Source organism: Nylanderia fulva, unplaced genomic scaffold (genome assembly GCF_048542155.1).
Source record: "Nylanderia fulva isolate GAGA-0341 unplaced genomic scaffold, ASM4854215v1 Scaffold18, whole genome shotgun sequence".
Taxonomy (NCBI): domain Eukaryota; kingdom Metazoa; phylum Arthropoda; class Insecta; order Hymenoptera; family Formicidae; genus Nylanderia; species Nylanderia fulva.
In genome coordinates this window covers 3,588,411-3,615,569 of record NW_028190055.1, presented here as the reverse complement: position 1 = coordinate 3,615,569, position 27,159 = coordinate 3,588,411, and the positions used below count along the sequence as shown (strand labels likewise).

At 38.5% G+C, this 27,159-nt stretch overlaps 1 long non-coding RNA gene across 1 annotated transcript in view; it reads left to right on the top strand.

Moving 5' to 3' along the window:
• Positions 1 to 27,159, top strand: part of LOC146723641 (uncharacterized) — a 124,851-nt gene that overhangs the window by 16,647 nt on the left and 81,045 nt on the right. The window contains exon 3 of the long non-coding RNA XR_014924478.1: positions 455 to 564. This is a non-coding gene — a long non-coding RNA (uncharacterized LOC146723641). The remainder of the gene's footprint in view (positions 1 to 454; positions 565 to 27,159) is intronic.

The window sequence follows — 27,159 nt, the reverse complement described above, 5'->3', positions numbered from 1 at the left end:
ACTTTTGAAATAAAAAATTTTTATGATGTCAATTAATACAAAAAGAATAAGACATTTTTGCGAATTTTATATTGATAGAGTTCTTTTTTTAATATTAAAAAAATTTAGCATGTAAAGTAAGATTGAAGTATGTTGGAGTAACAAAGACGAATACATAAAATACATACGTAAAGAAATTCTTGTGACAATAAGCTCGTAGTTTCCTTCATCTTAGAGTATTTGCAAGATTATAATTTATTTACTGTAAAAATTTATGCAAATAAACTTTTATTTTTTTAGCGTAATCATTGAAATGCGTATATATTTTATGAACACTGCATAAGATATGTTTATGAGAACGAGAAAATCATATATAGATTTAAAAAAAGTTTTAGTGTAGTTTGAGTAAAAATGAGAGATACTTTTGTATTAATTATTGATTATCGTTGATAAGTTGTACAAACGCATTTTTCAGATGACTGATGTACGAAGCGAAACCCATTCCGTGGGATTGAAGGAGTGCGGATGGTAGGCCGAATCGAGTGGAATGGAGCGAAGTGGAGTGGCGTGCTGGAACCAGAGACGGTATGTTTACGTTGGGGAAATCTTACTAAAGAACGGTGGTGCGGGACGGAAAACAGCTGGGCAAGAAACCAGCTCGCATCTCATAACGAGGGATTTCTTCGTCTTCTTCTATTTTCCGGGGGGAGGGCGTTATCGAAGGAACATGGGGCGAGAAAACGACGGCGGAGAATGGCTGAGAGAAAGAGAGAGAGGAGTTTGAGAAGAAGCCGGGGGTTTGGGTGGCAATTATGCTACCGCTGTCCCCGGATAATATAAAGTGTCCCCTCGACCCGTGCTTGCCTTCTTTGTAATCTTGCATAATTTATTTCTCGCTATTGTTCCCGCCGTCGAATTTTTGCTTCGCCTTGTCGAGGGAGAAGAGGACCAAGCGCGGTGACCCGCGCGATTCCATTTCTTCGTTGAAGAAAATTTCGACTACGGAATTTTGTAGCCTCCCTATTCTCGACAATCCTCAAATTTATTGTGTTGCGACGCTCTCCAGAATTTCGCCGCGCGTTTTGCTTGTTATTCTTTTTTTTTTTCAACCCCTCGCTTACTAAAAGCGTACGGCAAATTGCCTTCGTTTATATATAAAAGAGAGGAATATATGTCGTGGAAGATTTGTTTTTTAATGCGATATTGTTTTGACGTTGAAGAAATAGATTTTTCGCGCAACAAAATATTTCTTTATCAGTTTTATTTTGCACATCATTCTTTGCTAAGACATTATTAAACGTGTCAATATATAATATATAATTTTACTATAGCATATAATAGTAAATTATATTGCTACGCAATTTTTTACACAGTCATTCATTTTTATTTTTAATTCAAACAGCAAATATAAAAAAAGTTGACCAATATTTTTCAATATCTTAATCGAATCATTAGTTACAAATAAATGATTTCTAGTATAACGCATCTTTTTTTAAAAACACAAAGATGCAAAGGCTACGCGATATCGAGGTCGGCTCGATCGGCGACGGTTAACCCGACTCGATCAGCCGGGCGAAAAATATCGAAAAGCGGTCGGTTTATACAGAGCAGTAGAGTAGACAATGCACATGCACGAGGCGAGCGACCGGTCGCTATCCGCCTATTTGATGTTAGTACAACAGCGGCGCCGTGTTTGCGTTGAGGCCCATATTGATTGCCACCCCTGTCGCCACCCTCGCCGGTGGTACAGCCACACCATATCGTGCGATACCACCCCCGGAGCGTACACCATAGGAGAGTACGTACCACAGCGGGCTGCATACTCCACACGTACGTATATCCGGACTGTTGTGTGTCGGGCGCAGTACAGTTTGGCCGGCAGGTATACCGGCGACTAGTTACTACTACGTCACCGGGCGATATTAACAGCGACAGCATCGTTGTCAGCCGCAGCGCCGCTAGCCCAGATTAACATAAAGCTAACGTTGGCCCCTGCCTCTTACACCGCGGCATGCTAAACCGATTCTCGTCAACGACCGTTTCCCTTATCATCCCTCTGTATATCATCTCCACGTGTATGTTTATCTACTAATCTTTCGTTCTTCTCTCTTTACGATCTTCTTTCATCGAATCGCGATAACGATATATAAAAGTTCTTTAATGCAAGCATCTTCGTTCTCACATTTTAAATTAATGTTGAAAGAAGTTTATTTTAGACATTTTGTTCTAAATAGCGAGTATTCTTTAAATATTAAGTATTCTGAAAATATATATGACATTGATAAAAATGACAGAACATAAAGTTAGCGAAATAATGATAATGAAGGTCCGTAACATAGGTGACAGTTGAAGGGAGTTGAGACTCAGTCATAATGGTGATAATGTTCCTCGACGAAGAGGGGGTGGAACGCGAGCCTTCTCTCGTATCTTTTAATTATTTAGCTAAGCGGGATACGAGTTACGTTAGTTATAAATGCGCTTTCCTCTGCATGCTCGGGTGAGGTTTATGACCCTAAACCAGTTAAGTTGGGAAACACCAGCGTTCGTCGTATAAACTGTAAAGGGATTTAACTTTCCTTTCAGAGCGAGCCCCGTTACCGGACTGGCATTTTCCCTCTGCCTGCCTGCAAAATTCTAAACCCTCCTATCGCACTAATCCCCCGTGTTAAATTACCTGTTATTTTCCCCATGCCAATATCTCATTAGTAATTTTCTTTTTCGCAATTCTAAGCAATCGACTTTGTCGCGATCGAAAAATGTAAAGCCAAAACCGATCGAGACTCGCTTACGGCGAGTCGCCGCTTTATCTATATGTGTAAATGAAGAGCGTTTTAATCGACAGAGAGAAAGTTTCGAGATATTTTAAATTGCCCGTGCGTTTGATAAACGTCCATAAAACGCGTTCTATTTTCTATAAATACTATTCATCATCACTTGCGTTGCGAATACGAGTTCCCGCCTTCATTAAAATTCGTCAAGAGTATGTAACATTTACGCTTGCATTTGAGTCTGAAATATATTTTCAACTTGTATTTTGGTTTGTCTTACAAATAATATATCATATATAATTACGACTTTTTTTTTATATACGAATACCAATAACGTATCTATATATATATACATATATATACCGAGGATGGAATTAAACGTGTTTCGCCGCTAATGGAAACGCTGCAAGGGTCGAACCGCGTTCTCTGCCAAGCGCAAGCTTCCAGAAATCCACCCTCCTTCGAAGAAAATGATGCGTGGGTGACAAATCAGTCGATTGAGCCGCGATACCCTCAGCCGGACCGGGCAGCCGCGGTTGTAGCGTTGTCGAGCTGGCGTATGGCGGAGAGGAACCAAGGGGACAAAGGGGGAAGGGGGGGAGAGCGGAATGGCTGGATGGGTAGCATCGGATTCTATCTTCACGTATTGATCAACGCCTCGCCACCCTCCTACGGCCGAGGGGGTAAAGCCCCGATCGCCACCCCCGCAGCTGCCGGCCGCAGCTACGGCCACTGGACCGACTACTGGACTTGCTTGCGCGTGTGCGTGTGCCCCCATATAAATGTGCCTCATCTCCAGCGTTTCGGACTATAACCGTCAGCACACGCATGTTCATCCATTCGTCTGAATACGGAATGAAATGCTGTACGGCACCTGTTATTTCGAGGCGTACATTGTGGAGGATTGATTGTTCTTTATGTATGACTCCGCGAGCTTATATACAATGAGTCTCGTACAATAATAGCGACTCGACTCTTCAAAATCGTGTAAGCTCATTAATCTTGACGCTTGACGCTTCAAGTTTCAATTCTTTTAATACGCGTTTTCTAAAGAATGTTAAAATTTGAAACTCGTTGGGTTAAATATAAATATTTAACGAATAATTGAACTCTACTTCGTATTTCGCGAAACAAGAGAAGATATCTCTCTTTTATTACATTTTTTGTTTGTTCTTCTATGATAAATTAATCTGTTCAATTATTGCAAAATTTTATATTTTATTTATAGCGTTGGATTAAATATATTTTCGAAATGTAAAGTCATAAAATTATGTTTTGAAAACATATACATGTTAATGAATATAAACGTTTCTATATCTTGAAATCTAAATTCTTTCTTACAAAATCATGTAACAAAACTAACAAGAGTTTCGATCGATAACGTGAAATTTTATTTCGAAGAATATACAAAAAATGCAATGTGGAATTAATATTTTATAAAATGAAAATGAGCATTTTGACGTTGAAATAAAATTGCGAAGGAGATTGCATAGGGATGCGAAAAAGAGACAGGTAGAATCTTTTATCTCTCTTCCGTTTCTTAATTTCTCCGTGTCCTCAATAACTCGGCTGGTTATGGCGGCGTCGAAGATGGGAGTCCGAGGAGGCCAGTGGCCGGTGCGGGTTATTGGATGGCCGCCTCGCACTTGTCACGAGCGTGTGGCCGTCAGAGGAGATGGGGTCGGAGAGAAACAGAGACACAGAGAGGGAGACTCGGGGAATCGGGATGCTGGAGAGTGCTTGGAAGTTGAGGATGCACGAAGGGTGCGCGGTGGAACGGACGGGTGGGTCGGAGGAGGATTTGGAGGGGTTGTGAGAAAGCATCATAGGCATTCCGTAAGACATACAGCCTTCTCCATGGACGCCCGAACGGAATAGTGGGGTGCTGGTCAGTGAGGGTTCTCTAGTTCTGCTAGTGACCACCGCGTCAATACATGGGGTCGCCGGAAAAAGGGGTTGCGCTTGCGCGAAGCCATACACATTCTGGCATACTTGCTGACCGGACAGTTTCACAAATCATCGGCGTGTTACTGACTGTATCTCTTTGTCAGGCTGACCATAGGAGGAGAAACGCCGATCGATCTATCGGATAGAAGAACGACAGATGTCTGGAAGCTTTTAATGAATGCGAGAGTGAGAGAGAGAGAGAGAGAGAGAGAGATCAGTCCGTCTCGAATGACCGTAACAATTCGATGATAATATCACATTGAAAAAAATCCATGTACTTTTACATGGAAATTACTAGCTCGGAACTGGAAAAGTTACTTGCTTATCGTTGTAATTTTTTTCCCATTTGTTTTAAAGTAAAAATAAGTACATACTAATGTGAAAATACATGTAAAATATATTTTTACTTTATTAGAATTTTATTTTATAAGTATTTATCTATTTTTTTTTACTTATAACATTATTTTATAGCATTTATACATTCCTAACATTTCCTATGTGTAATTACATGTTCAGTGAAATATTTTTAATCTTGAAAATATTTAAGAATATATTTCATATAAAATTACATACAATCTGTAATCTTCCATGTAAGTATCAATATTGCATGATTATGCTGGGTCGGAAAAAAATCTAGCTTACTCATGTAATTTTACATAAATATTTTTTTCAGTGCAGAGCGCGATATATGACGTGGAGTATTTCCAATATATTTCTTCGTATCAAAGTTTGTTTTCATTCACAATTCTTAATTTCTTTGGAGAGCTTTATAAAATATTATTACTTCTAATGTAAATATTAGCATCCACATAATATTATTATCAAATTAAATGTCGTAAAATATCATACATCGCAATATACAATGAAACTTAACTTGTTATAAGCAGTTGCTTGTGATAATGTACCTAATAAATGTTTCAAGAGATTTTTAATATGTTAATGTTGAACGCCAGAGTACGCGCGTTAACCCATTTGTTCCGGATCGATCGATCCTTTTTATCTCCTCATCCATAAATGCAAGACAGTGTAGTGAATAAGGACGCAATATTGCCGAGGTAATGTTTCTTCATTAGCGCCAAGCAATTTTCTTTATGGCAACAAATCTTACGCCTTCGACGACAGTGTCTTCTTTTTTTTATATCTTGTCCACGACAGCCATCTTGTCCTTGGAATGAACGATTCGTCTATTGTTTAGGTTCCTTCCGTCTTTTCTCCCCGTATTTAGGATAGTATATGATGCGAACGAACCAGTGTTTTCCTTCGCGCAAACATCTCCATTTTTCATCAAACCCTCTCCATTTCTTACGGACTACCTCGGATCATTATCGCCCATGAAATTCTGCTGTCGTTAAAGAAAAGCATTGTATTTCTCGCTAAGTAATTTTGTTCGTTTTGTTCGTTGTTTTAATATATTTCAGAAATATTAATAGAGCAAAATAATATTCTTATATTATGTCGCATATTATAGAATATTGAAATTTGTTTTAGAAAACATAAATATTAAGGAAATCATTTATTGTTTTACACTTTCTATTTCACTTATGTATTATTTCTATTTTTTTTTATCTCCTAATTTATAATGTTATGCAAATTCGAATCGACATGTTATATTATTACATTATACTTTCTATATATATATATAACTAATGCATACAATTTAATTATATTGCATTACGTAGGAAATGTACGAAGGAAAACTTATTTTGACGAGGACGGGGATTTATCGATCAAATATAGTACGGCTTAAATTTGTTATTTAATAATTATATCTGGATGTCGTTCGATCTCTCTCGGCTTAGGTCTTTCCTTAATTTGGTAGAGAAGCTCATTATGTTTAATAATGCTAGATAATGAAGAGAATAAGATAACATAATGAAGGTTCATGGATTTTCTTCGTGCAACCCGTGCGCGTTTGCAATCTTTTTTATTTTTATCTTCCTCTAAGGTTAAGATCTAATCAAGTTATAGGTAGCAACACACACGTCTAATCTTACTTGCGGAGAATTATTCTTAACTGAGTGAACGCTCATGCGGCGATACGATCGCCTTTTTTTCGGAAAAATATTACACATTGATTACAAGTTTTAATATAAATTCTGAATTTCGTTCAGGATAATTAATCGCGAAAGTTATTATAATTAAGGAGATTGCATCAGATACCAAATATATGAATTACAATGAACATTCGTTTCCAGGGTGTGGCTGATGGACATAGTTTGAGAGGGTAGCACCCTGACTAATATTCTGTATATGTATGTGTGTACGTGTGTGTCCCCTTATGTCTAATATTAACTACATTTATACGCCTTGTCTCATATTAATCCAGTACTCTTCTATTTATTCTGATCGCACCCCTATCTCCGTTACTGAAAACTGCAAGTTTATGTGCTACTTGTGCCGTAATAAAATAGATGATATAAAATTTACAAAATATATCGAATTAAAGATTACTGTGTAATAATGATTTTTATTATTTATAATTTAATTAAAAAATGACATTTCTCCCCAAGATTATAAAAATGCGATTCAGGAATTTATTAATTTTTCCATCTCGTAGAAGGATCTACTAAAATAAATGATTATTAGTTCGAAAGCTCTTGAAATCGTCATCATCCCTTTTCGGCGCGAATAAATATCAACAGCCTCGCAAATAAGCATGAAAACTGCAAGTTTATGTGCTTCTTGTGCCGTAATAAAATAGATGATATAAAATTTACAAAATATATCGGATTAAAGATTACTGTGTAATAACAATTTTTATTATTTATAATTTAATTAAAAAATGACATTTCTCCTCAAAATTATAAAAATGCGATTCAGGAATTTATTAATTTTTCAATCTCGTAGAAGGATCTACTAAAATAAATGATTATTAGTTCGAAAGCTCTTGAAATCGTCATCATCCCTTTTCGACGCGAATAAATATCAACAGCCTCGCAAATAAGCATCGTTTCGTCTCGAAAAAAATCGTAGGTCGTAACTTGGCGTTCTTCTTCTTTACGTGACGCGGCGGCTCCGCGCATTCTGCCGTCCTGACGTATATCGACCATGGTATTCGTGCACGGAGGAGACAGAAGCGAGAAGCGCCTTCCTGTCGAGCTAATGTATTCAAATCGTATGCCTCCCGCCGCTGCGCGCCGTCGATATATTAAATGGAAAGATTGCAAATTTCCCGACATAAAGTGCCCGGCATAAGACTAATGGTGCGGAGGGCCGAGGGTGCCGCGGAAAGAGGGAAGAAGGGTGCTCGTCGCCGGAGCTATCCGCGCACGACGGGTGTCGGTCGCGCGGCATAAAAGAGCGGGACGATGGGGAAGGTAGAGGAAGGGATGAACTGAGTAAAAAGGACCCGTCTCGTGAGTGATTAGAGCCCCGCATGGCGCGCGCATAGAAAGCGAGAGTGTGTAACGGGGATGGCTCGTGGGGTCAATCTGAGGCTAATCAAATCATGCAGGTTCCGACCGAGTCCCCGTTAGTCGTTGCCCTTGTCGTCGTCGTCGTCGTCGTCGTCGCCACGGGGTCTCCCCACTTTTCTATATATTGGCCGCCAACGTGCCGGTATATCGCCGACCTGATGTGTGTATGAGCAGATTGCTCGGCCGCGCTTTATTAATTCCATCGACGATGGGGGGCGTCGAATCGTGCCCGATCGCCGGCCAAGTGACTAATGGGACGCGTCGACCGTCTGGCGACAATCACGTGCTCGCGCCGGCAATCATGGCTGATACGCGCCGCCGCTAATAACACCCTCAAGCTCGTTTTCACGCGATTTATCATTCGCGGCAAATTTTTACGAACCTTCAATTTAACAAATTTTTTTCGAATTTTCTATAAAATTCGTGATTTTCGATGAAAGATCGTGCACAATATTATATTTGTCAAATTCGTGTTACGATTTTATTTCATCGCACGAAACTGTATCTCGTTATCTTTATTTTATTTTATGTATAAGCGAATAATGAGTTTTTTAAATTTTTGATATGTATCTTTGATATACATTTAGAGGATCTGAATCAATTATTTGTTTAAGTTTTGCAATATAAATGTTTTAGAATATTTCCATTAGTAATGTATGTGTATGTAGAATATTAGATACTAATTTGGAGATGTGTGATTAACTACGTAAATAGTATTACCAATATCCAGAGATATACCGAGTTCAGTGGAATTACTCAATATTCAGAGATACCGACTCAAAATATTGAATAATTAATGATACTTAATGTAGCATCCAATCATGTGTTTGCGTCAGCTATTTCGATATTTTTATTTAAAGTATTGTATCTCAAATGTTTTTTCATCGACCAATCAACATTGAATCTAATACAGCTTGTCACGTCGCGCGTATTCCCTTGTTCTATATCCTTTTTAATTCAACGATATCCGTTTCCAAAGTTCGCTAAGTTAAAATAAAAAAAAATTCAGCCATCGAACGAACACGACATTGTTCTTGCTTGACCTCATTAAACTTTCAAAAAATTAGCGACTCTCAGAATTGCATATTTCAGAGACGCGCTTGTCGCTCGTGTTTGCCGAATTTGCTCCGCGAATTTTGCCATCCGCGATAATGGACTTGCCACTGTATTTAATCAACCGGTCAATCTCGGTCTATCAGTCTGCAACGCTAATATCGAGACTGACAATGAGAGAAAAAGAGAGAGAGAGGATTCTCTTTTAGTCGATTCGGACCGAGTCGTCGCATCGATTCGCCGGATCATTACCATCGTCAGAGACGTTGCATAAATCGGAAAAAGATATTCGCGCGGATCGGCTGGCTCGGAATATATATTCGCGCGAGGTTAGAGAACTGCGGAAGATAAGCAAAGCGCGGTGCGGTGTTGCATATTGATTGACGCGTCTGCTGCTGCCGGATCAGGAGGCGAGGGTGGAGAAGAAGAAGAGGACGAGACGGAGAACCGAGGCGGAGATCGAGTATAGACGGTGAGGGTGCGGAGAGGGAAGGTGTAATGAAGCACCGCGCAGACACACCGCCATGAATATTCATAATCTAATACCTGAACTGAACTGAACTGAGGCGGGACGAAGTCTCATCATCTCTAGGCCTTCTGCTATATTAGACATTATTGGCGAGGTGGCTGGGAATGAAAGAGAGAGAGAGAGAGATGTGCGTTTGTGTGAAATCTCCTTATGCCAACTTGGACCGCATTTCATCCTTTTGCCGAATTCCTATATTGCGCTTTAACACGATATCTCATTTAGCGCGACTATTTTTAATTAAAGCTCCACTTGACATAGTTTGTCGGAAATCCTTGGAATTTATATATATATATATAAATTATATTAATTATAATATTATTAAAAGAGTATCTACATACACATATATAGATATTTCAAGTTCTTAATCTTATGCTTAAAAATATCTATATTATGCAGTTACTAAAACTGTTAAATATTAAAACGAATAATGATTATATTAATACTGAGACGTATATAATTGAAAATAAAATTATATATATATATATATAAATTATATTAATTATAATATTATTAAAAGAGTATCTACATACACATATATTTTTCAAGTTCTTAATCTTATGCTTAAAAATATCTATATTATACAGTTACTAAAACTGTTAAATATTAAAACGAATAATGATTATATTAATACTGAGACGTATATAATTGAAAATAAAATTATATATATATATATATATATATATATATAAATTATATTATTAAAAGAGTATCTACATACACATATATAGATATTTCAAGTTCTTAATCTTATGCTTAAAAATATCTATATTATACAGTTACTAAAACTGTTAAATATTAAAACGAATAATGATTATATTAATACTGAAACGTATATAATTGAAAATAAACGATACGGGGAATATTTATTTATAACGATACGTGGAATATTTTATCTCTTTTTTATACTGCAAGTTATTTTTTCACGATTACGCGCAATGTTTCCTACCAGATGTAACACAGTTGATATAAAAACGTCGCGGAAAAAAGAGATAAAGCAAGTTACGATAAACACGAAACGTTACGCATAACTCTCGGTCGACACGACTTTTGAAGTTTCGTTCGGCTATTTGCATATGAAAAAAAAAAAAAAAAAGAGTTGTAAGCCATGAGAAGCCACCGTTCTAGATTACTTCTAAAGCTCGATTCGCACGGTAAGCAGCTGACGGCGGCGCGGCTCCTCCATCGAGTCAATATCCCGCGCGATATTGCCGTTTTATGATAATGTTATCAGCGCCCGGCTCCCGATGAGCTAGCGCGATACCAACACCGGTTTACGTGCGTGCGTGTACGCGTATAACCCGGTGACATACGTGTATGTATGTACGCTCCCGGCCCGGAGTTTCATCAAACCCGGGATTTAGTAATCTATCGAGATTTATGAACGGCGGTTCATCCCTCTTTGTGCGCCCGCCGCCCATCTCCACCCCCATTTCCTCCCCTTCCGTCGTTCCTACTGATTGTACCCGTTTCCCCTTTCCGCGTCTCGTGCTCTTCCCTATAAAATGAACCTGCAGCTTTCTATCCTTTTGGATTTTTATCGTTTGCACACAGAGATTGAACCGCATCTCGCCGAAAAAGGTCGATTGAGCCTGGCTCTAAGTCGATCTGATTAGAATCTTTCGTTGATCGACACGTGTTTTCCATTAGTCGGCGATGGAATTTTATACCATTTTGCAAATTTTAACGCTGGTTTTTATTATCGCGGAGATAGTCCAAGACCACCGAGTGTATTTTCAATGATACATTAAGATACGTGTATTGATAAATAGCGGTACTAAAGTTTCGATAATAATAAATTTATTATTATAGCTTATAGGAGAGAGAGAGAAAAAACAATTAATCTTTAAAATAGTCAATAAGTAACTACATTATTCATTATTAAAGTTTTGTGTTCAAAGTTGACGTCAAAAAATAAATTGTAAAATTTATAATAAAAATTATTTGCGCAAGAAGAGAGAAATAATCGTTCCAAGTATAATGCAACTGAGTATCACGCAATCGCACTCTGTCCATTCCTCTTATGTCAACGGCAAAATAATCTGTTTAGTTTCGGGATTGATTTAAAAAGCGAGGAACCCTATGAGGAAAAGGTCGCGTTTTCTGCCGTGAATAAACATAAATAGAGAATAAAGTTTGAGCGGCATCGGGCCGCGTCTTCCGGCTTATAAAGTATTCGTAAAGGAGTGAATCGGGCGAATCGCGGAACGATGGGGTTGAACGGGACCGATCGGGGCGGTTTTCGTAGGTCGGAGCACGAGAGAAAGAGAGAGAGAGAGACGTCGAGAAGGTTATATTGAAGCAACGAGACGCGACAGGCCCTCGAAAAGGATGCCGAGCTACGATGAGAGAAGGCGCGACAAAGTGGCGCGCTCGATGAGGATTTTAGTTTGTTCAAGTAAATTATATTCACAGAAGGTGGAGAGAGAGATAGATGTATATATACATCCGCCACTTTCCTCACTCACCGTCTCGCTTTTGCGCATTAGTCGTGACGCAAATTACAAGCTTCCGCGCGAGACGGCCGTCTCGCTGCAACCCCCAACCAGACGCAACCCTTCGCCCGATCCGCTCGCTCGCTCACCATCCGCCTGGCAAATTCTCCTTGCCTATCATGAATTATTAATTAATTGTTTCAATTAACGGCGCAATTTATTATTCAACTCGCGACGACATCCGCATCGCGGTCGGCGCGTTGATTCCGAGCGGGCGCGCCATCTGGACGAACAATTGCGCGAACAGGGTCGAGTGCGAATGCAAATTGCGAATACGTTTATTTGTTTGTCGGAATATAACATATCTCTCTGCACTTTCATATATTAAATGCGTGAAATTCTCGTAATTCTCGAAATTCGCGTTTCTACTCTGATTTACGGTGTTTTCATTTTCTATACAAAACATAAATAATTTTATCTTTTAATTAGATTTTTAAATACATCCGTCACAAGTTGTCAATTTATATATTTATCGTAAATTTTATCGCAATGCAAATCAAAATAGTTTTCATAAATCTTTTGGTATATACGTAAATGCGAGACTGAAAAAATTAAAATATATATATTTTTAGAGTTCATAATATCTATTTATATATCATGCTTTTTACAATAAAAACTAAAAGAAATATATAATTTTAAAAGATTCTCTAAAAAAGCATAAACGTATTTCATAATATAATAATGTAGAAAAGGAAAGCTGAAATGACAGTACATTCTGTGGAAGAAAAAAGAATACTTTACCTGCTCGCGTTACGTCACTTCAATCGTGAAATGAATATTTACCTTCAGCACCCTAATTCAACGAGTCAGCTATCTCTTACTCGCTTATTAATGGGGATATCCCACCCCATTCGCCCATACCTTCTTCCCTTTTCGCCTATTTACCGCTCAGCTCGGCAGACACGCAAACCGCAAACTTTGATAACCAAGCGGCCAATTTCCGGTTGCGGTTCGGCGATCGGTAGAGTACTCGACTCAACAGCGTGTTAAGTCTGATCCAGATTGACGTACGCTAATTCGTATGGTGGAAGACATGTTCCTCGTCATCGCGAATGCTGATTGATTGAATGCATACATCAACTATGATTTCAATCGTTGTTGTTTCATTATATGTGCATCTATTTTATTATGCCTCAATAATCTCATATATATTTTTTTCTCTCTCAAGTTTTGTGAAATATAAACAATTGTATACATTTTTGGTTTTATCGTCATAACTTTATGGATATTAACATCTAAAATTATCTAAATAACTCAGACTTTTATAATTGTGTAATATATGTATATAAAATTTGATTAGACTATATATACAAATATATAAAAATTATAAAATATTATTTATTATATCCAAATAATTTCATATATAATAATTTAGAAGAAGAATCATTGTGTGATTTTGATATTTTTTCTCGAACAAAATCTGAAATATATTAGACATTCGTTCTCGTTTAAACTTTTATAGCTTTAATATAAGACTTCTCTTTTGAATATTAAGGACGCCAGTTGAGGCAAAAGATGGGTTCGCGTGACGGCCACCATCGGGTCGCTGATTGTTTGAACTAAGCAGTATGATGAGCACCAACCTCGGTGTTACTACTTGACGTGACGGCAACCATTACGTGGAACCACTTAATTATAATATCGCCCAGAATTAAACTCTATCCGGCGCGAGCACGTACTTGTACCGCAATTATTGCCCACCCTTTGTTATTACACGCAAAAGCGAACGGGATTAGCTTTTCCAAACGATTCTTTTTTAGTCTTCTTTATAGATAACGCGATATACAATATTATTCGGCACATTTCTTTTTTTAATATCAGGCTCAAAAATATGTAGCGTGTCTTATAAATTAATATATTTTATGTGCAAGATGTATATTTTGTATTAATATAAACGAAAGCGAATTAGCACGAAATTTGATTAAATGAATTTTCTTCCTTGTTTATATAGGATAATGTGTGTGTTGCTAGTCTATTCGTGGTATAACAGATAAAAGAATAATTCTACATGAAAAGCTAGAAATATAAAATAAAATGTTGTCAATATTTCAAAATTAATTATGAAAACCAAATTATTAGTATATCTCTTTAGTTAGTCTTAAAGTTGAATAATTGTTGCATCTCTCTCGTGACATGATTCATAAACGCGTGAAAACGGTGGCTTTTGACGATGACACTTCTGAATTCGCGTAACAATGCTTATCTATCTGCCTCATTTTTATCTCGATGGGAATAGCTAAAATCCCACATTTTTTATGGGGTGCCGGCATGTTGCGGCTCGAATGGAAGCCGGATCATCCACAGATAACAGAATGACAGTGAGCATGAGAAAAATTAGCGATGTACGCACGCTTGTAATCCCATTGAATTGCAATAGGACGCATCAAATGGCTGATCCACGTGACGGGAAACGTGTCGAGAATTATGGTACATCCCCGCTGCATTTCGACAATAGATCATTAAGGATATATTATGACAAGACAGTCGTTTACACGGCTTAAGTATAAACGTCTCGCTCCTTTGGATCGCTCCTTTTCCCGAAAGTTAACACCGTTAGCTTAATCGTAAATGATGAATACAGTTCACTTTTTATATGTAAGAAAAAAGTGTGTTATTCCGTTGCATATTTTTTTATTTTAAATGCATGCTATTACTTAATTATGAATTTCCGAAAACTTTAGCCACCGAGAGAAGATTTAATGAATTAATAGGATTTGCGTGAACGTATAAATCTCACATATTCTCGCCGCGGAAAAGTATAACTTTTTATCTCTTTGCGATGAGTCGTTCATTTTCGACCGTTTGAACATTCTAGGGGTGCGTATAGTCACCAGGGTATAACCGGCCACGCGTAAGGAAGAGGCGTATTATGTATATTAGGGGTGTCGATCATCAGATAGCCAGGGCATTTAATAATGCTGTTCCTGTCAAAACATACAGTGAAACCAACTGAGGGTATAATGTAGATAAATTGCTCTATAGAGAGTGAGTGAGGAACAAAGGGTGAAAAAGAGCGCGAATGGAACAAGGAGAGAGGGAAATATCGGGTGTGAGTATAACCCCTCTCTTCGATCCCCGTCTCGGCTATTACTTGCTACCATCCTGATTGCATAGGGGTTGTTTTCATATGAAGTCTGGACTAAAGTTTTATGCCTAACTGTATAAACATCAACTCGATGGTATCATAAAATCGCCAAATATATACACAGAGAGAGAGAGAGCAATTTAACTTTACGTATCAATTTTCATTAGACCCTTTAATGAATAATATTATAATAACGATTATTATTATTAAAATAATCGAAAAACAACATGATAATTTTATGAAAAAATATTTTCAAAATCTCTTAAAATTCAGTAAAATTTAATTGATAATTTAATGAATAAGAAATATAAAATAGAACGTTTCTAAAATATATTGATACAGGAGACTTGCAAAATTGCTGCGTATATTATCTAAAAAAATATTTATTGTGGAAAGTCAAAGTGATAGGATCCTTTAAATAATCTTACATATTTTCAGTTATTTGACCGATGATTGTATAAGTTCTTGTCGTACGTAAAATATCTCGAAAATTAAAACTTATTTAATCGGATTGTAAAGAGAATTGTTGTTATCCTTTTTTTATTATCAATCTGCTATATTCGGCAAAAAAAAGAATTGGTAATTAAAATAACACGGCGGGTGTTATTGTCATTGCATGGCGATCCAATTCTTTCCAAGTTTTTCGAAATAGCAGCGAAACATTGCAACGATTCGAGTTAGTACCGTGATGTTAGTTTTGACCAAATATTTGTCGATGGAAATGGAACCTGCTCGGATAGTCGGTGCTATTGATTGATTTTTTATTTTGCGTTGAAATCTAATCTCAATGTTTCTTTTCAAAATTTCTGCTATTTATTCTACTTTCTTGCAGTGACGGATAGATATGAGACAGAGAGATATACAAACTATATATCGATTATAACAGTCTCATTAAAATTGTCAATTTATTTACTTATGAATAATTCTTGCCTCTTTTTATCGATTTTATTTGCATATAAAAATTATATTGTTAATAAGTATAAATAAGCACATTTTTGAAATTATAATTATTCTTACTTTGTACAAAGAGAAAGAAAGATATTTTTTAGATTTTTTAAATTTAAATTATGAGAGATTTCAAAGTTTATTATGCTATTGCAGTTGAAGTATAATATTAATAATATTAATTTAATTAAGAGATATTAAAAACAATAATATTGTATACTTATACAATAAATTATTACACATAAATTAGATATAATAACTTACAGATATGACGATATTGTTGATACAAAAATATATAGGAATTTTTCCTCATCTTTTCTGTATTACAAGTATAATAGCTGTTTAAAATGCAAGAATTATTTAGTGAAAACTCAGAAGGTATAATATTATATCAGACTTGCAAGAAATTCTGCAGCTTTAAACGTTTCGCAATTCTGCAAGTTTCGGGGTAGCCGAGCCGAATATGTAATCAGGCCGCGCAGCACGTTAGTACAACTAATTAGTCGGGCACAACACACACAATGCTCGGATAATATTATATTACTGCGGAGTGGCGAAGAATGGGATGTAGCTGCCGCACCGGTTGAAAACCGAATCGGGAGGGGAGGTCTCGTCGGCGCTCTGGATTAGCAGAATTGAGCTACTAAGTTATTCACGTCGCACTCCAGTCATGCTCGACGCGCCCGACTAGACAGTTCCGCGAGGAAGCTCGCGCTATGGTAGCTTGAGGCCAGATTGGCGGATAAGGGCGAATTGTCGAGTCGTTAAAGCTAGTTTTCCCCCGTGAAGACGCATTCTTCGTTTCTCGGTTTCCACCCGCGATTACAAATCACCTCGTTAAATCTATTTCAGCCTTTTATATGTATAGTATTATATCATTTTTAATTTATTTTTCAATTAACTTAATCCACAAATTCGCTGTCCGCTTGATAGAATTTCCTGCAATTTTTTTTCTACTTGACGCTTGATATTATTTCGATTCGCAAAATTACGTTTTAGAAAAAAGGGTCGATCAAATAATCAAGTCGTGAAATGAAAATGTGTTCATCGATGTTTCGACATACAATCGTTTTTATCGGAAAGACGGATTTAAAATATTTAATTAACACAATAATTGCATTACGTAGCATTTATACATATTTAAAGAAGAAGAAAATGGATAAACAACAGCTAGAAGCGATGATAAAAAATAAAGAAAAGAATGGCTCATTTTTCCAAGATTGTATGTACATACATACATACATACGTATATCGTTCGTCGAGTCGAACGTATTTCTCCGTCTTTTCCAATTTCGTTCTTAGAAATGGAGTTTCGATGGAGTTGATGAGGTTTCCTCTAGAAAATACACACTCGACGTGGGTATGCCGGGCGGCAGAGATGCAGGGGTAGAGGGAGGGGAAGAGAGACCAGTCTCAAAGTTTCTTTTTTTTTCTTCGCGGGGGAATGTATCTCGGGGGTAAGAGTGGTACGAGTCAAGGGGTTTGGTCAGCAGCAAAGATGGACCACGCGATTCTATTGGTCAGATGTGATGCGCATGAGCCGTGGGGGGTGAATGAGAAACGACGGCAACCTGCAATATAACCTGAAGAAAGACTCGATCGGAGTCAGGTCACGTAATGTTCCTCCACCTCTTCGGGCTCTACTTTATAACTTCTATTAATCCTTTCGCATCGGGGCTTAGGTTGTCCTAATGAAAAATCCCTTTCTCGCGACTAAATACGGCTATTGTTTCGCCCCTTTGTATGTATCTTTGTATGTAAGGCGAGAGAACGAAAGAAATCCTGAAAAAAAAAAAAGATCGTTTTGTGTCAAATTAAACGATATGTGGCGATTTTTCCAGTCGTACGGGAACATCGAGCTGAATGAAATAATCCACGAGTTTACTCGAATCATTTTAAGGGCCTATTAAATTTCGGGGACATTAACACAGGAATAACACCGCGGGATTACATTTCTTCAAAGAGTTGTCTCGCAGGATATCAACGAGATCGGGTGGATTAATTGGGTCAACGATCGCTTAATGCCAGGAATTGCAAATCTAGAGCGGGTAGAGTAGAAGGTAGGACTCGACGAGATCCCCTTCCCGATTCATTCTCGTGGAAAATGAACAGAGAAGTTGTAGCATGAGCCATTGCCACGACATCTGCGCTAATTTCACACCAAGCTGACTGCGTCCAGCGAGCTACCCATCTAGCCGAACAGTCCGCAATCCTGACTGACTGCATCGCTACGGTAGTAGCGCTAATAATCAGGCAAGAGTTGCCGCACGCAATGTCCATCTGAATTGGAAACCTCTGTTTCGACTGTTTCGAGTTATCGAATCCACCGCAAAGCGTTATTGAGCAATTCGGTTAAAGTGCTCGATCGCGGTTATACGTATCATTGATTTTAGAGATTTTTATCATGCGTATATCTTTCTTATACACATTATTCGCTTTGTATAATCTGTGCTGCAAGTGTGCGAATCCTTTCTTTATACGATACGTAAATATATATCATATGGTTTTGAATGTTCTCATTATTTTCTCTTTCAGTAATTAATGTCATTAATAAATATAAAAGAATATTTGCTAACTATAGCTAATATCACGATTTTACGTAATATCATTTTAAATGGAGATTTTGATACAACAATAATTTCATTTAATTTTTCTTTATAATTAATTTCATTTAATTTTTAGTTAAGCATTATTTTTTATTTTCACATTTTCTTTTTACATTCTCCTCCCAAATACATTTCTACAAAAATTAAATGTAAAAGATTAGCTCACGCATAAAAAAAAAAAGAAATAGAAAATAGCGTCGATATCACTGTACCAAGAGATAAGATTTTCCACTGCTCGGTATTCGTCGAGTATTATTTTCCGCGGCATCAATTTTTGTGTCTGATCGCGCGGGAAGTCGTTTTTTGCCGTGAACGAATTCGAGGTGGAGAATACATTTCTTTCGTTATTGAAGAAAACACCGACAGCGCTATAAGTTACCGACGAATATAAGAAAAGGACGGTCTGGAAGAAATGGGGCGAGCATGGGGTGGGTGGTAAGGTGGCAGCGGAGTGGTATACGTGCATCAAGGAGTTTGGGTCCTGACACATAATACAGAATCGACAGTCGATGGGTTCGTGAGTCTGACGGAGGGAGGGGGAGGGTAACAGGAGGATACGACGAGATGGCGCGGCGTAGAATCCGGCTAGGGAACCCTGGCCGGAGGTAGAAGAGGGTGGTGGAACAGGAAGCCACCCCCTCGAGGTTCGCTCGTGCCGCGCAGCACAATATCGCGGCAACATAACTCTTCTCCCCTCGTTCATTCCCCGCAACCCAGAACCCCGGAACGGCAGAAACATCAACCCTCATCCTCTTCGTCGGGTCGCTTCTCTCTCTCTCTCTCACTCTCGCTCCCTCGCGCTTTCGTCCTCGCCCGAGAGCGCCCGACCGCCTCTCTTGTCCTCTTCCTGCCCCAACTTCATCCCCTTCACACGCGCGCGCCAGGCTTCATCCAGCTACACCTCCGCGTCTCTCCCGCTTTGTTTCAATAATACTGTTTATATTGGAACGCGAAGCATTGATCTGTTTGCGCGGCGACCGCCTCGTATCCGTCGCGCTCCAAGATGGACATATCGCACATATGGTATATAGATAGGGTGGGAGATTTTGGACGCGGCTGATTTTGTAGTTTCGATGTTTTCATTCGCGCGATGCCGCGGACGTTAGAAGAAATCATATGTTAACTTCAATATACTTCAATCCAGAAATCATATGTTAAGTTCAATATTATAAATGACAATGAACATAGTATGATATACAATACGTGCATACGTGTATGTGTATAATTCGGAATATATGGCACGTGTTTTTGTGATGCGGACGCTAGAAGAAATCAAATGTTAACTTCAATATACTTCAATCAGAAATCATATGTTAACTTCTCTCTCAATATACTTCAATCAGAAATCATATGTTAAGTTCAATATTATAAATGACAATGAACATAGTATGATATACAATACGTGCATACGTGTATGTGTATAATTCAGAATATATGGCACGTGTTTTTGATGCGGACGCTAGAAGAAATCATATGTTAACTTCAATATACTTCAATCCAGAAATCATATGTTAAGTTCAATATTATAAATGACAATGAACATAGTATGATATACAATACGTGCACACGTGTATGTGTTTAATTCGGAATATATGGCACGTTGTTTTTGATGTTGCGCGTTTATGTCACGCATGTTTTGAGAAAAATGTATAAGCTTGTCTTCAATGTGTGATAATGTGTAATTGTTAATGGATAACGAAATAATTTGCTGCTATTATTAGTTCTATTGGAAATTATTAATAATGTTATTCGTTGTTAATGATTTTCTATCACGGTCTTTTTTTTTTCAATTAAATGACATTTCTAAGATAAATAAATATTTGTTCTCCTCTATGCGATGTATACCGAAGTGATTTTTATATTACTAGTAAACGGTTTGAAATAAATCTTGATAATACCATGAAGCGTACATAGGGTGTTCCTGATTCATCGCCTTTCCTTTTAATGGGGATACCAGCGGTCAAATTAAGAAGAATGGCGATTGCTTTAGTGTTAAGGGACTCGACAATCTCTGAATTGCAATTAATTTCAAAACTAAGGCTTTAATTAATAATTAAAAAAGTTCAAGAGTATATATATAAAATAAAATTGCGTATTTTTATCGAATTTATGTTGTAGAATTGTAAATAGAAAAACTAATGGAAAAAATCCTTCTCTTATAAATTTAATTCTATTATGCGTGTTAAAATAAAGCTAAATATAATAGAATGAATAACATAGAAAGATGACTTTTCACTGGTAAAATATAAAGTTGTTATAAAATTCCGACATTCTCTCTCTCTCTCTCTCTATATATATATATACATTTCAAAGTTGCTTTTCTTATAATGGTAGCAGCTATATTTTTCTTCGGAACAAATGGTGGTCCGATAAAGAAGGAAACGTCGTGTCGGCCATTGCGCAAAAAGTCATCTGCTTTTGAGCGGGCGATATCATTTTTCTTGATCATGTCTGTTAGGGTACCTTGCTGAAGGGTGAATCGGAGGGATACTGAGGGTCGGACCCTCGATGCTGAGTCTTACATCTTCCCGACTCCGCCTTGGCTCCCGCTTTGATCAGCCCACAATCCCAAACACCCACTATTATGGACGATCAATCCAAAAAATGAACTCGGTAATTCATCGTAGAAAACGATTACCACGACCAATGATTATCGAATTCTCTTTCTTCCTCTCTCGCACACATTCTAGTAATCATCTTTCTTTCCTAGTAATTCGCCATTTTTTCTTTCGTCGAACGTCTTAACACACAGTTAATTAAAAAGTATAACCAGTATAAACTATACTCTTCTGATTAAAGTATAGAAGAATTTTGATTTAATTATAATTATGATCGTAAATTATAAAGTTTTGTATTTACATTATCGTAATATAAAGATTTATATTTCTGATCGTATATATTGCTTTTAATGCCAAAGTTCGTTGTTCCAATATCTCGAAATCGTTGACTATCAAAATGATAGGAACTAAATAATTCGGAAAGGATCATTTGCAGATGTAATTTCTATCTACGGCGAACATTGCCGCAAAATATAAAACGTCAGGAATATTCTTATTCCATTTACGCTTTCTTAAGCAACTTTCATTGCCGAGGCGAAGCGGGCTGTAACATGACGGTCTAAAGAGGGATTGTAACGAGGATGACCGCATTATTCAGGACGCGTTTGGAACAACATGGCAGCGGAAACCTGGGGGGATGCTGTAGGAGGGGTAAGAAGGGGAGAACAGCAATCTTCTTGGCGCGTCTCTCCCGTGCAGCCAACAATCCGCGTCGATAAATAAAGGATTGGCTGCTCCTCGGTCAATATTGATTTTTAAATTGACCGCCGAGCGAATCCGCGTCTTCCCGCTGCCTCTCGCGACAGAAGAGAGAGAGAGAGAGAGAGAAGGTGGGACGGAGACAGGGCGAAAAGGGGAGAAAGAGAAAGAGGGAGGTGGGAGAATTCACCCTCGAACTCGCGCGCGTTTATCTATGTGTCCGTTCGCTCGTGTGGGTGTATTTGTGTGTGTGTGTCGCCCACGCTCGCGCTTACCTCCTCGCGGACGAGTGTGTACACATTCGGATAGAAATTCAGACCGCTACCGCACCGGTTGCCGGTATACATGGAATTTGATTATAAATAAATGCGAGCGGGGGTGAAGCCCGGAGCAAGCCCAACCAACCATCTCGCGTGGTGCACACGGGGATGGAAAGTGGATAGAGAGAGAGAGAGAGAGAGAGAGAAGACGAACGCGGGATTGGGATAGGGGGAGAGATCGCAGGGGGTGGGCAGGGGTGCAGCTAGGGTGGCGGTCCACTCCGTTGCATCCATAATGCAGAGACACGGTGTGTTTGCGTTCCCCTAAACATCCCTTGTGTGTTTTCGGATACTCTTGATGCCCGGTTTGTCTCTGCCCGGAATTTCCAGTACGAAATTCCGTTATCACTCCTATGTATGTATATCCGCGTCGTTCGCGGAGATTCGCTTTTGAATTTTCGACGGTGGCTATTTCGGCAGCATGCGCCATCGTATATACCCATGGTCGATGCATGCGGTTGTGCCGCGAATGTCGCGGCAGGAAAATCGAAACGGATTGAGCCGAGCGCGCAGATTTCGACCGGATTCGGAAATGACGAATTACAGCCCAGCGATTTCGCACGAGGATATTTATTAAAGAGAAGCGCCGTATAGATGGAACAGTTGTTACAAAATCATTTTTATATGTTTAATGTGTCTTCCAAATTATAAATAGAATTATCTGTCTATATTTTGTAACGGTTCAATTATATCGTGAAAGAGTATCAGATTTGTTCACTGTAGAGGGTATTGGTGAAATATATACTATTTTAATGACACGTACACAGCCTGAGAGAGGGCGAGACTAGCTTATCGAGGATACTTAGCGAGTGAAAGGGGATCGCACGCAGAACGATTAAAGATTCTTTGATGTTCTCCTAAAATGTTCCCGTTGAAAGGCTAACGTGTCTCGAGCAATTTCTGCAGGTGAAGAGGTTCTAGATTCTCGCACGCAGGGGGTCGTACGCTTCATTTAATTGTGGGTATTTGAACTTTACGGGGAAACTTCTGAGCCCGCTTAATAACTTGGGGAATCCTTACGTATGCCTTAACGTTGAGTTGTTGGAATATGTAAATTGAAATCGCGACGCCGCATTGGCAAGCGAGACTCGAAGCAAAACTGTACGACTGCTTTTCGATTATTAACGAGAAGGATTTATTTACTAAAGAGAATTTAAGAAGATGCAATTTTTATGATAAATTAAAAATTGCTTTAAATAAATATTAAATATATACAATTGTACTTGTCAATCTCGTAATTTATTTTCATTAATAGCTTATCGTTATGGATTAATTATTCTTTGATATAAACATTTCTTTCGTTAAATAAAAGGGAATGTGTTTTTAATATACAATATGTATTAAAAAAAATATATATTATTCAAAAAAATATATGACGCACTTTTTCCTTGTAATTAATTAAGTTACTATAATGATATCGAACCTCATAAGAGTCAAATATTTTATAACAAAGATACTTTCTACACGCATTACACGTTTCTACTGCTGGTATTTATTACGAGAAAAAACTATATAGAAATCTATTCTGCTAAATAAGATAAACAATTGTTCTTGATCAAAATTCTCAAGATTCGAAAATGTCTCGTGAGTCCGAAGGACGGATAATGTTGCATTGTTACCGGTTTTGCTTTGCCCCGGCTCTATGGAAAGACAAAGGCGGAGGTGGAAATGGTAGATGTAAGAGCGCAGATAGAATAGAAGGAATACCCCCTGCGAACGCGGGAGGAAAGAAGCGGACGATCGCGCGTGTGTGCATCAGGGAGGAGGAATGGCAGAGTAGAGAGTAAAACGGGGGAGAGAGCGAGAATGGCACGGGTATATATACATACACATATATATATATATATATATAGATGCACACACACGCGCGCGCGCGCGTTCATACCCACGCGCACGTACACCCACACACATACACAGAGAAATTCATCCCTGAGAATCGAGGCTGTGTGTCCACTAGTATGGCGGCTGGCCGCTCAATGCACTCTCCACCCCCGAGCTGACCGACGCCGGGCGTCGCGGCGGCCAGCCCCTACACGCCCGTTGCCATAGAAACGCGCTGTCATTAAAGCATCGCCTTATCATAACCGACGCGCGTCCTTTCTCTCTCTCTCTCTCTCTCCCTCCTCGGCCGCCATCTTTACACCCCCTTTGGGCTATCCCGTTGGGGAACCAGAGGCTGCTACAACCCACTCTCTCTCCGTCGCGTTTCTCACCGCGTTTTCCTCCCTTCCTCATCCGCTTCTCTCCCTCTCTCTCTGTCTCTTTCTCTTTCTTCCTCTCCCTCGCTACATTTTCCCGGCAGCGGCGGGCACGCTGTCCACGTTTCTCGTTCTGTCTTACTTGCTTGCGGGTAACGGTCGCGTGCGTGATGACGGAGATGGTGGGGAAGGCGAAGGGCGGAAGTTGGACGGATCCTTTCGCCCTTCGGGCGACGTTCTCGCGTTCCGACTAGCGCGAGCTTCGCGACTAGTTTGGCGTATTCGAAATTGCGTTGGACAGCGTATACATATGCATATGTAACAGCGAGGGAGAGGAACTGTCTTTCTGGTTTTGTCAGAAAACTTTACTTATAATACGCTAATGAGAAATGTGGGAAAATATAATAGATGTGGTTAAGAAGAACTTGATAGTAGCGTTTTAAATAAATAGATGCAAAATTAATATAAATATATACAGAGGGAGAGAGAGAGAGAGAGATAAGGTGTATATACATAACTTGACGCTCTGAAAACAATTTTAGAAAGGAACAACTGGCATTGTCGTGTGCATTTTATATTTCTGATTACTTTTTTCAGAAATTAATTAAAGTGCACGCTTTAAGAATATTTTACATCGACGAAAAATGACTAGGTTGAATAAAAATAATTTTTCTTATTTATGTTTGCCCCTCGATAAAAAAAATTGAACAAAGTCTCCAGCTCACTCGACTTATATCGATTTTTCTGTATGTCTCGTCTAAAGACATTTTGCAAGTTATTTATTTTATTCTGTCTCGAATCACGATCATACACACGTATAGCCGAAGATGTCTAATTCAGTGCGAGAGCACTTGAACGATATGTACAAGTCCGGGTTTAAGAGAGTCTCGTTCTGCGAGAGGTCTCGCGCGTGCGGCATTCAGCCGGAACTGGAGTGTATTTCTGTGTATCTCATTAATTTTATTCCATATAATACGGCATCCAGCGCGACGCCCTTGACACGACCGTGCGGCTTGATTAATGAAGTCAGCTTGCCATTTCAAAAGTGTATCCCTACCGCGGAATTCGAGTTTGATGTTTCAGCTTTTCTCAGAGAATCTTTGATTTATCGTTCCAATAACACGCGAATAATCGAAACTGGCGCGAGGCGCCGCGAACTTTGTGGAGGCATTAGGAATAATTAATTGTCGCTGAAGCCCTTAACGCGACGGTGCGGTGAGTCGAAACAGCGGAAGCGAGCGAAGCTGACGAGGGAAGCTTTTTAATGCGAGCGAGATATCATTTATTTCATCAAATTTAATATTTATCCCACAGAGATGTGTAGCTTTATATTTCGAAGCTTTCTTCTTGTCAATTCGTATTGTATCAGTACTTTTTTTATTCGCAGAATTTTAGATGGATAAATTGCGTAAGATTTTACAATTTCTTATCAAGTCTCTTAAGGTACTCTTCAACATTTCTGCGGCAAATTAGGGAGATGGGTAATTTGTAGCTTTATATTTCGAAGCTTTCTTCTTGTCAATTCGTATTGTATCAGTACTTTTTTTATTGCCAGAATTTTAGATGCATAAATTGCGTAAGATTTTACAATTTCTTATCAAGTCTCTTAAGGTATTCTTCAATTTCTGCGGCAAATTAGAGAGATGGGTAATTTGTAGCTTTATATTTCGAAGCTTTCTTCTTGTCAATTCGTATTGTATCCCTTTTTTTATTCGCAGAATTTTAGATGGATAAATTGCGTAAGATTTTACAATTTCTTATCAAGTTTCTTAAAGTACTCTTCAACATTTCTGCGGCAAATTAGGGAGATGGGTAATTTGTAGCTTTATATTTCGAAGCTTTCTTCTTGTCAATTCGTATTGTATCAGTACTTTTTTTATTCCCAGAATTTTAGATGCATAAATTGCGTAAGATTTTACAATTTCTTATCAAGTCTCTTAAAGTATTCTTCATTTTTGCGGCAAATTAGGGAGATGGGTAATTTGTAGCTTTATATTTCGAAGCTTTCTTCTTGTCAATTCGTATTGTATCAGTACTTTTTTTATTCCCAGAATTTTACATGGATAAATTGCGTAAGATTTTACAATTTCTTATCAAGTCTCTACTCTTCAACATTTCTGCGGTAAATTAGAGAGATGGATAATTTTGCAATAATCTTGAAAATCTTGCTCCCGAGTGATAAACGTCGCAGACAAAATTCTAGTGGACTTAAATCGAGAATCGATCTGGCGACAGCAAGAAAGTCTAGAGTGATTATGTAGCGAAACGTCGTCGGTGCGCGCGTGCGTCGACGATGTGTCGGGACATATTTGTCCACGTGGCGGTCTTACCCTTTATTCTCTACCCTCATCCTTCGTCTACACTCTGTGTGACCCTACCGCCGGGGTGACCTATCCCTCCTAAAACCCTCCTCCCTCTTACGACGGAGACTCCGGAGTGGGTCGCGAGTCACGGCCCTCTACGGAATAACGAGTCTCATTAATCCAATTAACCAGTAAATAATGGGATAGCATTTTCGTATTTACGAGAGAATACTTGGCCGGCCCTAATGGAGTTTTGAGCTG